At 46.0% G+C, this 13,912-nt stretch overlaps 1 protein-coding gene across 9 annotated transcripts in view; it reads left to right on the top strand.

Annotated features, from left to right (window-relative positions):
• AUTS2 (activator of transcription and developmental regulator AUTS2) overlaps positions 1 to 13,912 on the top strand; it is a 689,545-nt gene that overhangs the window by 104,911 nt on the left and 570,722 nt on the right. The window lies entirely within an intron of this gene.

The following is a 13,912-nucleotide window of genomic DNA, read 5'->3' as shown; positions in this document are numbered from 1 at the left end:
CCATACAGGAGCTCAAAACGTGACAACTTAAGTCTTTTTGTGGGTGCGCACCGAACACGAAACAGTGTTATGGGTAACACATCACTGCTGTGGCCAGCATTACCATCTTTTCCTTCTGCCACTTCTTCTTCTCTTGTTTCTCAGCCTCATCCCTATTCCGATAAACTCGGCGTGCAATGGCCATAATTTGGCTCATCAGCATCCCTTCCCATCCTTCTGATTTCTGAATTTTCTTACGAATGTCAGAAGCACACTGGGCCACAAATGTAGCAGTAATCATTCTGCTGTTTTCAGGGGCTTCAGGGTCAAAAGGAGTCCATATACGATAGGCTTCCTGCAGCCTCTCTAAAAAGTCTCCCGGACTCTCATTAGGTTTCTGTTCTACTTCTGAGACTTTAGACATATTAGTGGGCTTCTGGCATGCCCTGCGGATACCTTGCACAAGCGTCTGGCGGTAGGTGGTAAGCCTGGCCAGGTGAATTGCATTGTTTGGATCCCAATTAGGATCTTCCAAGGGAAAGTTATCCTGGAGATGACGGTCAATATTAAAAATATTTCCCACTCTGGCCTGCGCACGCAAATATATCTGTGCCTTTTCAATTATGTCTCTTCTTTCCTCAGTGGTGAACAGAGTATTCAGGAGTTGGCGGCAATCTGTCCAAGTAGGACTATGAGTATTTACTATTGAAGTCACCAAGTCCATCATAGCCTGAGGTTTTTCTGCGAAAGATGGGGTGTGTGTTTTCCAATTCATCAGATCCGTAGTTGTGAATGGAATGTACTGGAGGGTCGAAGTTTGAGGTGGCCGTGGTCTGGGTTGCCCGTTAACCAGCACAGGCTCCTCAAGTGCATCAAATACTCTTCTAAGAGGGGCTACTACGTGACCTTTCTCTTCGCTTTGCTCTAGGGGCCTCAAATCATAGGGGATGGTATCTGTCCCAAGGCGTTCTTTTAGCAGCTTTATACGCCTGGCTGTATTGCTTGCTGACCGATCAAGGTCTCCCTGTAACTTCTGTAATAGTTCTCTAGGATTTGGATGTACAGGGGTTTGGGGTGGGCAATTGGTTGTTCCACTAAAGGAGACTGTAGATGGAGTTCTACTGGGACTCACAGGTGGAATAACCACTTCTGCTTGGGCTTTATTATAGGACTCCAAGGCCTCCTGAAGATATTTATCATAATCTATCAAGGAATCAAGTTCTGTGACTCCACCCCCATTATTCGTTCCACTTTCTTGCCTTGGGGTTACAACTGGTGGAGTATTTGGATTAGGCTCCCTTCGATGTGGAGCATAGGGTGGAGGTGGAAGCACCTCTTCCTCTGGTCCCTCAAAAATGGGTTTGAGTTTATTTGGCAAGATTCCTTTCCTAGCTTCGGCTTTTACAGCCAATAATTTGCATCGTTGGACTTTGCATTCCCTTATCCATGGAGGATTTTTATTTAATGTGCTCAGCCAAGAATCTATATATGAAAATTGTTCTGGGCACCCTCCCGTTTCTTTGGCGATGTTAGACCAAAGTTTGCTTACTAAATTTATATCAAAGGTTCCCTGAGATGGCCATTCAGTATTTTGTTTCGGCCACTCTAATTCACATAACGTTCTCAAGCGCTCTGGCGTCATTTTGACTCCATATGCCCCTGAGAAGGCTTTCTTAAAATTATTTAACATACATTCAAGAGGTGTATTTCCCCCCTTTGAACCTCCAACTCCCATTATATGGGCCTGTGAAGTATCCACTCAGTCACTCACACACTCGCCTTACTGAGAAACGAAGTAGTACCCACTCCACACTTACAGATTGTACTTTCTCACACATACAATGCGCTGGATACTTCACCACACTCTACCTCCCAACCTTTCCCTTTTCCCTACATCAGATCACCATCTGATGTACCCAGCCATGTAGCGTACTCAGTTTCCCCTTACTGAGACGCAGAAGTTTGATCAGGACTTCTCTTCCTCCTAATTAATTGGAGGGCCAAACCCTTTGTGCACTTACCCTTAGCTGGTTCCCAGTTTATTTCTCTGGTTCCCCCCGGTCCGTCGCCGTCGGTGGGCAGGGTATCAGACAGACGAGACTTCTGCGTTCCCCTGGAAAAATGTTCCAGTGCGCGCTGGGTAAGCAGTCAGTGGTCCTCCCTCTTGTACCCTGCCCAGTAAGGCGAAGGGGCTGCGTTCCAGCAGACCACTTATCCGAGTCACAGAGGCACCATAAAATGTAGCACCCTGCTTGTGGTTAACGCTTAGCTGGAATGAAATATTCAACGCAGCAATAGAGAAATTAAAATAATAATTTATTTGTCGGACAAATAAATAAGAGGCACAGTGGTATATGGTTACCAAGCTCTGGCCTGGCCTCCTGCCATTATGGCCAGCACTTATATTCCCTCAGCTCAGCCCCCTTGCTCCTCCTTTGGCTGCCTCTGTCCAATCAGCCTGGTTAAAATTCCTATTGGCTGTTTGCTAGAACCAATCATAAAAGATACACCCATTTCCTATTACCTTTTATGGGAGACAAAGAGCTATATTTCCTTCTATTTATAATTGGCAAATAAGTAGTCATATATCTTACATTTACCTCGACCAGGCACCTTAATTACCAGATAACCTTTTGCCCTAGACTAGGCGCCTTAACTAACATTTCATCTTTTGCCCTATTGCCCTATTCACTCCAAAACAGATGGGGGCTAATTTTATCTGAACAGATCTTTTTGTTCACCTTCCCACACATTATCAATGAAAGATCTCCTTCTTTGGAGGTCATCAAGCAGAGGCCCGACAACCATATGTCAGGAGTGCTCTGATGGTGTTTTTGCAACCTTGATTGTATTCTATAATTTGTATGGTCAATGTGACCTTTTGCTCCTAGCCTGTAATTTCCTTTTACAACCCTGAGACACTGCTATAGATCAGGGGGGCCCTTGATCAAGAAGATAAACAGCTGCCAGAGTATGGTTTCTGCCTGGCATGAGAGATACAAACATTTACAAATATATATTTCTTTAAGGTCATTTTTAGAATACAGGAATCTGATCAAAATATAAGCCTTGATTAAAATGCAGGCTATGATCAGATGCCTCAGAACTGCTAGGTTGGCAGGAGCAGGGACCGAGCAACGGGAGCTCACCCCGTCGCGGGGATTCGAACCGCTGACCTTCTGATCGGCAACTCCTAGGCTCTGTGGTTTAACCCACAGCGCCACCCATGTCCCTTGGTTTAGTTTATGTGGAGTCAAAGCATCATCATCATCATCATCATCATTCCTGCATTGCAGGGGGTTGGACCTGATTGCCCCATGGGGTCCCTTCCAACTCTTTGATTCTGTTTTTTGCAACACTGTGGCAAAGTGAACTTAAGAATGGAAGTGAGAGAGAGAAGCAGGGAAACCCAAAGCGACAGCTTTGCTTGCTCGTGTGTCACTCTGCAGAGTGTGTTCACTTATTTCGCCAGGAGTTCTTTTTGCAAAGACAGCGGTACCTTTTACCACTCAGGTAAGGATTTGTTTCAAAACCTCAGCCTTTGTCCCTCTGGGGAGCCAGGTTTTCACTGTAAAAAGCACTCTGCTGCTTCGAGTAGACATGCAGTTCTCATGTCATCTATCTGGCAAACTGCAAATGCTCCGCTGAGCTTTCCCTTGGCGACTGGACACCTCCTAAGGGCAGCGATAGTGGGTGGTAAAGGATGGTGCAGAGGTATCCTGCCTCATGTACTGTCATTTCAGCTAGTCTGCCAGAGGTGTTGTTTTTTTCAGCACGTCAACAATTCCCCAAACGGTTTGGGAGGCCTGTGAGATGCTTCTTCCAAGATGTTTTCTCCTAGGGTTATGTATACCTGGGTAGCAAAGTGCAGGAATGTCACATCAAGGATGAAGCTACATTGATGGGCAAATGGAAAAGTTTCCTTTCACAATATTGCCCTTTTAAGCATAGAATAAGCTCTGTACAGTCTCAGGTAGATGTTGTTTTGTGGCCTTGTTACCAGAGACCCATTTAACAGGGAATGAACCTGGGACTCTTCTGCATTCAGAGCATGTGCTCTACCCCAGACCTTCATCACCAGTTGGGGTTCTCCCCTCTTCTCAATTGCTGCTTACAGGTTTACTATATACATACTAAAAACCTGTTTCCCAACTCCTGTACGCTGCAAATGTCTGGCATAATGGGGACCTGCAGGTACCCAACTGTGTCCCCAACTCCATACTTCTGTTAGAAGCTGGTGAATGCCCCATTTCAGCTAAAGCGTGGTGGGCTGCGCTAAAACATTGGCTCAGGATTTCAGTGTTTGATCTAAGGAAGGGTTTGTACCAACACCTGACCAATGAGGAGTTTGTCAGCAAATGGCAGAAAACCATGGCTAGAAAAGCCACCTCTATTGGTCTGTCACCCCCCCCAACTGTATTACCTGGGTTATGAAGGTACCCTAAAGACGTTAAAGCAAAGATTATGGGATAATGCACACAGTGACTTGCGATCTCGATCACACGCAGTCTGTAGTCCGCTGGCAGTAGGAGTACAATATGGGCATGTCTTTAAGTTAACATCTTACATTAAAAACCTGGCAGTACCAAATTATCAAAGGCTTTTCACCAAAGCCAGACTAAACGTCTTTCCTTCTGCAGTGTTGGATGGCAGGTTAAGAGGAGTTCCCTACCAGGACAGACTTTGCTCGTGTGCTCAAGACATCGCTGCCATAAAACATATTTTGTTGCACTGTGCAAAATATGAGCAAGCCAGGGCTGAACTGATATTAACCTTGCTGGTACCTTTCCTGGGAAAATCAGAGGCTCACTATGTCAGGTTCCTATTGGAAGACCAGACAAATACTAGAACATTAGCAGTGGCAAAGTTTTTATCGGTGGTTGCAAGAACCAATGATCCCTATCTTTTGAACAAAATGCTTGTTTAACCTGGAGGTAGGCTGTATGAATTGTGTATTGCTTTGTGTATTTGCTCTGGACCGTAATAAAGATTGATTTGATTATACATACTGCTACTACCACCATTCGAGGCAAGGAGACTCCCAGGACCTTACTGGATGTCACTTGAGTTTTGAGGAACAAGAACAGAAAGCCTTACTCTCTTTTCACTGCAAGCCTAAAGCCTCTATAAATTGGTAGCAGGTGGACCAAGCAATTAACTGGAGTCAGTTCCAATGCTTGTCCAAAGAAACCACACCAGGATTGAGGAGGTAGATTTATTAGGACCAGGGGTGCTTTTTTTTAGCCAGAACTCTCTAGAACTCAGTTCTGGCACCTCTCAGGTAGGTGCCATTGCCATTCTAAGAGAGCGAGGGAGGTGTTCATGGTGAGTTCTTGCACCTCTTTTTCTAGAAAACTAGCACTGATTAAGACTATAATTAGAAATAGCAGCATAAAAATACGTACCAATGAGAAAAGAGAATTGGAAAGCGCTGTTAAGAGTGGCAAGGACACCTTTGGGAATTGCAAATCAAGACAAAATAACAAATTTAAGTTAGCCCAGCTCCAATACATTATGAAACCATCAAAGACCCCAAAGAGGGGTACATGGTAAGACAAGATATACATAGTGCAATATAAATGAAGAAATGTGAAGTTATGTAATAACTACGGAAAATTATCAGACATGTTGATGGAAGTCTAAAAGAAAAAAGACGTGTGATGAATGCCTAATGTTTAATTGTGTTATAAATTTGTTTTTATTGGAAAATTAATAAAAAATATATTAAAAAAAGACCCCAAAGAGGGGGGAAAATCACATAAAGGCATAGCACATGTGTCAACCAGGAAAAATGTGAGGCATCCAATAATAGATCATGGATATGTAGCAGGGATTGTGGGTGTTTTTGGAACATAAATGTTATTATTATTATTTAATATTTATTGAATTTATATACCACCCTACACCCGGGGGTCTCAGGACAGTTCACAGAATAAAATCAAGATATAAAACCACAAAATACCTAATACAAAATAAAAATAACAACCAAAACAACAAAACAAAACAACAAAAAGGAACGTTTTTGCCTGGCGCCTAAAGGTGCATAATGAAGGTGCCAGGCGAACTTCCCTGGGAAGAGCATTCCACAGATGGGAAGCCACTGCAGAGAAGGCCCGTTCTCATGTTGCCACCCTCTGGACCTCTCAAGGAGGAGGCACACAAAAGAGGGCCTCAGAAAATGATCTCAGGGTCCTGGTAGGTTCATATGGAAAGAGGCGGTCCTTGAGGTATTGCGGTCCTGAGCCATTTAAGGCTTTATAGGTCAAAGCCAGCACTTTGAATTGGGCCCAAAGACCAACTGGTGGCCAGTGCAGTTGGGCAGGATCGATATAATATGCTCAAACTGTCTTGGTCCAATGAATAAACCTGGCTGCTGAATTCTGCACCAGGTGAAGTTTCTGAACTGTCTTCAGAGGCAGCCCTACATATAATGCATTGCAGTAATGTTAAAGGTAAAGGTAAAGGGACCCCGACCATTAGGTCCAGTCGTGACCGACTCTGGGGTGGCGGTGCTCATCTTGCTTTACTGGCCAAGGGAGCCGGCGTACAGCTTCCAGGTCATGTGGCCAGCATGACTAAGCTGCTTCTGGCGAACCAGAGCAGCGCACGGAAATGCCGTTTACCTTCCCGCCGGAGCGGTACCTATTTATCTACTTGCACTTTGATGTGCTTTCGAACTGCTAGGTTGGCAGGAGCAGGGACCGAGTAACAGGAGCTCACCCCGTCGCGGGGATTCGAACCGCCAACCTTCTGATCAGCAAGTCCTAGGCTCTGTGGTTTAACCCACAGCTTTAAAACAAACTAATGTATCGCTGGTGAATATATCTATGAGCACTGAATATTCATATTGAGAGCTTGCAAGCATTCTCCACTTTCAATAAAGGCTAGGCTGAAATCTTCCCCACACACCTTATTATCTCCTCCTGCAAAATGATGATGATGATGATGATGGTTTTCTGCTGCTTTCTTAAGAAGGATGAGAAATTCCTCTGGATTCATTTTTTGGAGGCGGTTGCTGCTTACTTTAGCGGGGTTTGCCAGGAAGCATGTCTGGTGGGAACTGTGGCAAGAGCTCGTGTGTCCCACAGAGAAGCCAAGTTTCCCTGAATGCCTTGGAAGTGACAAGATATGACATAAATGTGGCTTCCAGTGCATTCCAGGAAATGCAGCATCTCAGAGGTTTTTTCCCTTTTTTTTGGAAACAATTAAAAACACTAAAACCCTTGGCCACCTCATAAGTTTAAGTAAGGTAAATGCCACCCCTCCCCTAATTTTTTTTGATGCATTTCTCCCTGCCCTATGATATTCCAGGAGGATTTTGTTTTGCCCCACCCACTCAACAAATGGTCCCAAAAGCACAGCTTTGCTTTCCGTATTCGAAACCAATTGGTTGCCAGACACCCTGTCATTAAATGTCTGTACGTTTTAAGCTCCCAGAGCATCATTCACTTTGATTTGGTTGGGGCGTGTGTGTGTCTTGATAGCGAGTTTGTTGACAGTGTAAAGCAATAGCTCGGCTGCTGAAAAGTTCGCTCCCGAAACACAAATCACAGCCTCGACACAATTTATTGAGCTGGCAGGGGAAGAGGTGCGCTGCAAGCTGCTGTTAGTCCATTTTTGCAGCTCTGCAATCTGAGGGCTTTAAATAACAGTATTTGAAAGAAATGTCAGAGTGACACACTTGGGGGATGAAAGGCTATTGTTCTGGCCGCTCCCCAAAAAGCAACACCCAGGTTCCTCATAGACTTTATGCCATATATTTATTCCTGCGCTGATTCCAGTCTTTCTTACTTCTGGTTCCAAAGTGTCTTCAGAGCCCCGGTGTGTCTCTTATCTTCAGAGATGCCTGGAGACCCCACACCTTTCGTGGTTAGGGCTCTTCCCATCACTATAATGATTGCCATCCCCTTTCACTCAGCAGTAAACTCTCCTCTCTTAATTCACTACAGCCGGTGATGCTCTTTCCCCTTATTCTTGCTTAGGTGAGTTTCTTACCCCTGTCATAGGGGCTGCTGCACGTCCAGAATTTCCTGGACATAGCCGGTATTGGTCCATCAAAAATAGCGTCTGGGTGGGATTTTCACAAATTGGTTTAAATGTTTGTGAAAACCCGAACGTAGGGCATCACATATCAGAAGTGTTAAATTTTTTTGGGTGAATTTACGAAAAGAAAGAAAGAAAGAGAAAGAAAGCAAGCAAGCTTTAAAACTTCATTTTCTGTGTGTCCGAATTTTCACTGTACGAAATATGGCAACCCTACCCTGTCTCTTATGGAACGCGGGTGGTGCTGTGGGTTAAACCACAGAGTCTAGGACTTGCTGATCAGAAGGTCGGCAGTTCGAATCGCTGCGACGGGGTGAGCTCCCGTTGCTCAGTCCCTGCTCCTGCCAACTTAGCAGTTCATCAAAGTGCAAGTAGATAAATAGGTACCACTCCGGTGGGAAGGTAAACGGCGTTTCCGTGCACTGCTCTGGTTCGCCAGAAAAAGCTTAGTCCTGCTGGCCACATGACCTGGAAAATTTCCCGCAAGGAAGCAGGTAAAGCACTATGTTGCCATGTTCAGCAGTCAGGACTTCCCCTAAAGAATTCTAAGAGTTGTAGTTTGTTAAGGGTGCTGTGAGTATTGCTAGCAACCCACATTCCTCTCACAAAATGGTGTACCTTCCTTCACAGTGAGCTCCAAGAATTGTAGCTCTGTGATGGGCCTCCAAGCAACTCTCAGCATCCAAAATGAACTACAGCTCCCAGCATCCACTGGGGTGTGTGTGTGTGGGAAAGCCATGAAGGTTTAAATCACTTTACAGTCATACTTCAGGTTAAATGTGCTTCAGGTTGAGCATTTTCAGGTTCCGCTCCGCAGCGACCCGGAAGTAACGGAGCACGTTACTTCAGGGTTTCACTGCTCGTGCATGCGCAGATGTTCAAAATGATATCACGTGCATGCGCGGAAGTCATGTATCACGACCCGCGCATGCGCAGACGTGGGTTGCATTCGCTTCAGGATGTGAACAGGGCTCTGGAACGGATCCCGTTCGCATCCAGAGGTACCACTGTAAATGCATGGCATGAATGTGGCCTAAATGAAAACTCAGGCATGGCATTCTGCTCACGTGTGGGGGGTGCTTTTGTTCCCCTTTCCAGAAACACCCCCATATGCAAATGAGTTTGGAAGGTCTGCCGGCATGGCAGCCTATAGAAAATATGTGTTCATTCATGCAAATGCTGTGTAAGTGTGGGAGTGCTTGGTTCTTGTGTGCGTGAGATGGATGGATCCTGCCTGTATTCTCTTGCTAGTTTGGAAATGGAGACAGTGTCAGAGCACTGAACCATTTCCCCCAAAGCCCCCCACCCCAGTCCCTGAAGTGTCTTCATTTTATTTCCTTAAACAGCACAGGGAGGGGAAGCATAACTGGAGAATAAATAACTGGGGGAGGGAAGGCTACTCTCAGCTGATCGAATAACGATAGAGATAAAGAAAGATAAGCAGGGCAGTTTGTGAGGCTCATCCCCTCCCCTTCTGCTTAATGGTCTGCGGTTATTATCAAGAAATGTAGGCCTGAGTTAATCTTCAGACTGTCTCTTTATTTGGGAAGACAGAGAGCTATTTCAAACCAAATTAGTTTGCCTTTGTGACTTCTTTGAAAAGATATAAGAGGTTCTGCTCTCCCCCCCCCCCCCCATTTCTCCTTTCTTTATTTCTGTTGGTAAATTGAAGGGAGATGTTCTTCGGTACTTTGCATCCTGTTTCAAAAGTACGGGGGAAATGAGGAAGAGGGAGCGACGGAATAAAGAATCTTTCCAAGTCAAACAAAATGTGTGTGTGTGAGAGAGAGAGAGGAGGGAAGAAAAGGAGAGGAAGAGAAGGAGAGCACTCATTCAGAAGAGGTGCAATCTGTAATTCACTTATTAATATTTCATTGGCAAGAAGGTCAAAATCTACATTTAAATGAAAATATTTTTAAAAGGGAGAAACCTAATATTTGGAGTCATTGGGCCTTTGATAGCTCTGGAGAACCAAAGGCTGGGAGCAACTGGGCTGCAAAACGATTGGGCATAAAGGGAATTGTCAGGGAAGATGAAAGGAATCAGCCATTAGCCTCCATCAGCACCGCAGATACAGGGGCATGTGCTTTTGAGCTGCTTTTAATTTCAAAGCCCCCTTTCAGGCATATCTTTTCACAGAGCAAGGGTATACTTGGGTGAAAGAGGAACTCAGACATCACATAGAAATGTTATCTTGGCCTTGTGAAGTATAGGTTGGGGGGTGCTGGGGGGCAGGGCACAAGCAGAGATGAATCACGGGGAAAGCAGGTAAGTTAAGGTAATGGCATAGCAATTTGCTCTTCAAAGGAATTCTGCAAGGAATTGAATCCACCGTGGGCTTTGAACTGATGACCACCGGGGTGGATTTAACCTCTGGCCATACCCACTCAACTTGCCCAAGGAAGCTTCCTTGCCCAGATCAGCTGAGATGCTCCCTGGCTGTTACAAAGGCTTCCAGGGGATCCTGGCCCATGAGGGCATATGGGGCACTGCCCCCCTAACCTTATCTTGCCCTCACCTGTCTAACTTCTTACTTACAACCAGTCCAGACTGGTTTATTATACCAGACTAATGAGAAGGAGGGACGCGGGTGGCGCTGTGGGTTATACCACAGAGCCTAGGACTTGCCGTTCAGAAGGTTGGTGGTTCGAATCCCCGTGACGGGGTGAGCTCCTGTTGCTCGGTCCCTGCTCCTGCCAACCTAGCAGTTTGAAAGCACATCAAAGTGCAAGTAGATAAATAGGTACCACTCTGGCAGGAAGGTAAACGGCATTTCCGTGTGCTGCTCTGGTTCTCCAGAAGCCGCTTAGTCATGGTGGCCACATGACCTGGAAGCTGTATGCCGGCTCCTTCGGCCAATAAAGCGAGATGAGCGCCGCAACCCCAGAGTCGGTCACGACTAGACCTAATGGTTAGGGGTCCCTTTACCTTTACCTTAATGAGAAGGATCCAGAGCAGGTGTCCTGATGAGCTTCAGAAGGCAGAAAGACGCACTGCACTGGGAGTCCAACATGACCAAAACATGTACCTCAACAGATAGCGTACATAAAATGGCATGCAACTGGGTGTTACATGCTGCCTTAGTGTTCATGCACAAGCATTTGTGGCAGTGTTTCCCAAGCTTGCATCTCCACCTGTTTTTGGACTACGATTCCCATCATCCTTGACTACTGGTCCTGCTTACTAAGGATGATGGGTGTTGTAGTCTGAAAACCATTGGAGACCCAAGCTTGGGAAACTCTGATTTACAGATGTGTGCCTTGGAGACTAGATGCATCCACTCCGCCAGCAGATGATGTGGGTCTGTGCTACTCACCTGATCTCCTTCCCTCTGAGCAGGGAGAGAGGGACAAGAGGGTGTTAGAATTCCTGCTCCATGATTGCAGTCATAGGATTGTTGTCTTTCACATGACGGTATATGTTTTGACTCCACGGAGTGGGAAGTGATGGAGACAGGATGTTTGTGTTACTGTGTTCCGTGAAGTGGGACTATTTGTTCTTTTTCTTTTTGCTGTCTGATGCTAGAGAAAGAGGGAGCCATGTTGCAGTGCTCCGTGTGTGTTTATAAAGTAGAGTAGCCAATATGCTGAGTTGCTGAGGTCTGTCACGCAAGGTGCACAAACTCTGCAGATCTCTAAGTGTGCTGGTGTTTGTTGGCATCGGTCGCTGTGATGTTTGGGCTGAAGAAAGCTTTTGAAGCTCCCGAACGAAAGACCAGGAGGGAGAGAACATGCCAGTTGGGCATGTATCTCTACCAGGGTCCTACTCAAGTGTACGCTGAATTCCTGACAGTTTACACCACGCTGGCAGGCACATCAACTTGCCTCCACCGGCACATTTGCACCACATCAACCTTGGCACCAACTTGTCCCTCCCCATCTTGTTCCTGGTATGCAGCAGTGACTCAGTCAGAAGGAGGGTGTGTGTCATGTGAGCAATGTAGCCCCCTTATGCTGCTGTCCAAACAAACAAAACAAGAAGTGAGAAACCTCTGGACCTCCTAATGTTGTTGGCATGCACTACAACACCAGTCACCCCAGAGCATAAGCAGGGGCTTATGAGGCCAGGAATCCAGCAACTTCTGGAGGACAGGAGAGGGCCCTGCTGCATAGCATTCTGTACCGTAGACTTTGCCTTGACCAGGAGCTAGACTTGGTGCCCCACAAACTGCCCAGCAAGTCTAAAATCCGATGGTGCTGCAGCAACATTTGAGAAGGGAGTTTATCTCCCCAATGAGGCCAGGGGAGCAAACAAGGTGGTGGAAGGATGGGAACCACAGGGCCAACAGAGCAAAAATGATCCACAGTTGATCTTTTGTTGTTGTGTGTGTTTTCTTTTTCTTTTTTCTTTCAGCTCTTTGAAGGTAGGAAACAAACATTTTGTCTACCCTCTAGCTAAGATAAATATATCAGATCAAGCCAACAGATGATCGCTTTTTCATTTACTAGCAGCTGCTGGCAACAACATACCCCTCACTCTCATATTCCTATTAACCGAGCAGCCACTGATTTATTAAAGGCTAAGACGCATCAAAACAAATGGCTGAGACATCAGTTATATTGCTGTTTACAGCACTTTAATGGGGTTACATAAGAAGGGCAACATGTCTGAAATGGGAGATTTGATGGGCTCATAACGGGGGAGGGGAGAGAGAAGGCTCGTAAAATTACAAGAGGGGAGAGAGACTTCCTACATCATTTGCAGTGGATAAGATGTTAAAAGAACCCGCAATCTTGTTGGAGGAAAGCCGGTGGCCATGTGAGAAGGGTTTCTTTTTTCCATCCAGAGAACTACCACATTCTTTTATGTTTTCAGAGATGAACACAGGGCAGGGGCTGCTTGTGAGACCCCTATTCAGGGCTGGCCCAGGACATTTTCCACTTGAAACAAGACAGAAACAGGTGTCTCTCCCCCTCCTCCCAGGGTGGCAGAGGGGAAAAAAAAGAATACAGGAGAGAGGCAGGTGGCGGCGGGTACCATTTTGTGTATTGCTTCCTCCTCTGTTGAGTCCTCACTGCTTGCTCCTCTCCAGCCTTCTGTTGTCTCCCTTGCTGCCATAAGTGCAGTGCTGGTGGTGGCAGAGGAGGAGGCAAAACAGAAAATGGTGCCCGCTCTATTACTGCCCCTGCCACTTCACTGAAGGCAGTGGGCAGAGGCTGGAGAGGAGCAGATGGCAGTAGTGGCAGAGGAGAAGGCGGGGTGACAAGCACAGGAGGTGGCAAGTGGCATGTTCTTGGCCTCTTGGATCTGCCACTCCTCCCAGTTTTCCCCAGCCTGGTGAGACTGGGCCTCACTGACCCTCATGGGCTAAGTATCACTGTCAGAATTTCTCTCACACCCCCCCCCCCACACACACACACGAGTGCACTGCAAAATTCATATTGCAAAATTCACCAAAATCTAGACTTCCGACATGGGTTGCCATATGTCTGGACATTTCAGCAATTTCCACCCCGACACTGTTTCCAACTGCCATATTCTGGACATATGGCAACACTAACTTCACCCTCAGGGCTCTCTGTGATGGGCTGGTATGATGGGTACAGAATGCAGTAGAAACTGTATTCCTCGTGGTTCAGGTCATATTATGAGGGAGAGACTGTGAGGGGAGAGAGATTTTCTGCTGTCCACCAGGAATTGGCTTTTCCCAACTGCCTCGCCCCACCCTCCAGCCCTAGGAGCCTTTTCAGATCATGACTTTAGGAACAGCAGAAGCAGCTGTGAAGAGAGGAGTTCAGGGATATATTTTTAAAATAATTTCATCAGTCGTGTGTCTTTGCGTCTCAATTTGTATTGTGTTATTTATGCATTGTGACTTTCTGTTGCTTTTATTGATTATAGTTTAGAAATTATTTATTGCAATTGGTTAGAGTGGATTTCTGTTTAATTG

Source organism: Podarcis raffonei, chromosome 15 (assembly GCF_027172205.1).
Source record: "Podarcis raffonei isolate rPodRaf1 chromosome 15, rPodRaf1.pri, whole genome shotgun sequence".
NCBI lineage: Eukaryota > Metazoa > Chordata > Lepidosauria > Squamata > Lacertidae > Podarcis > Podarcis raffonei.
This window is presented reverse-complemented; position numbering and strand designations above follow the sequence as displayed.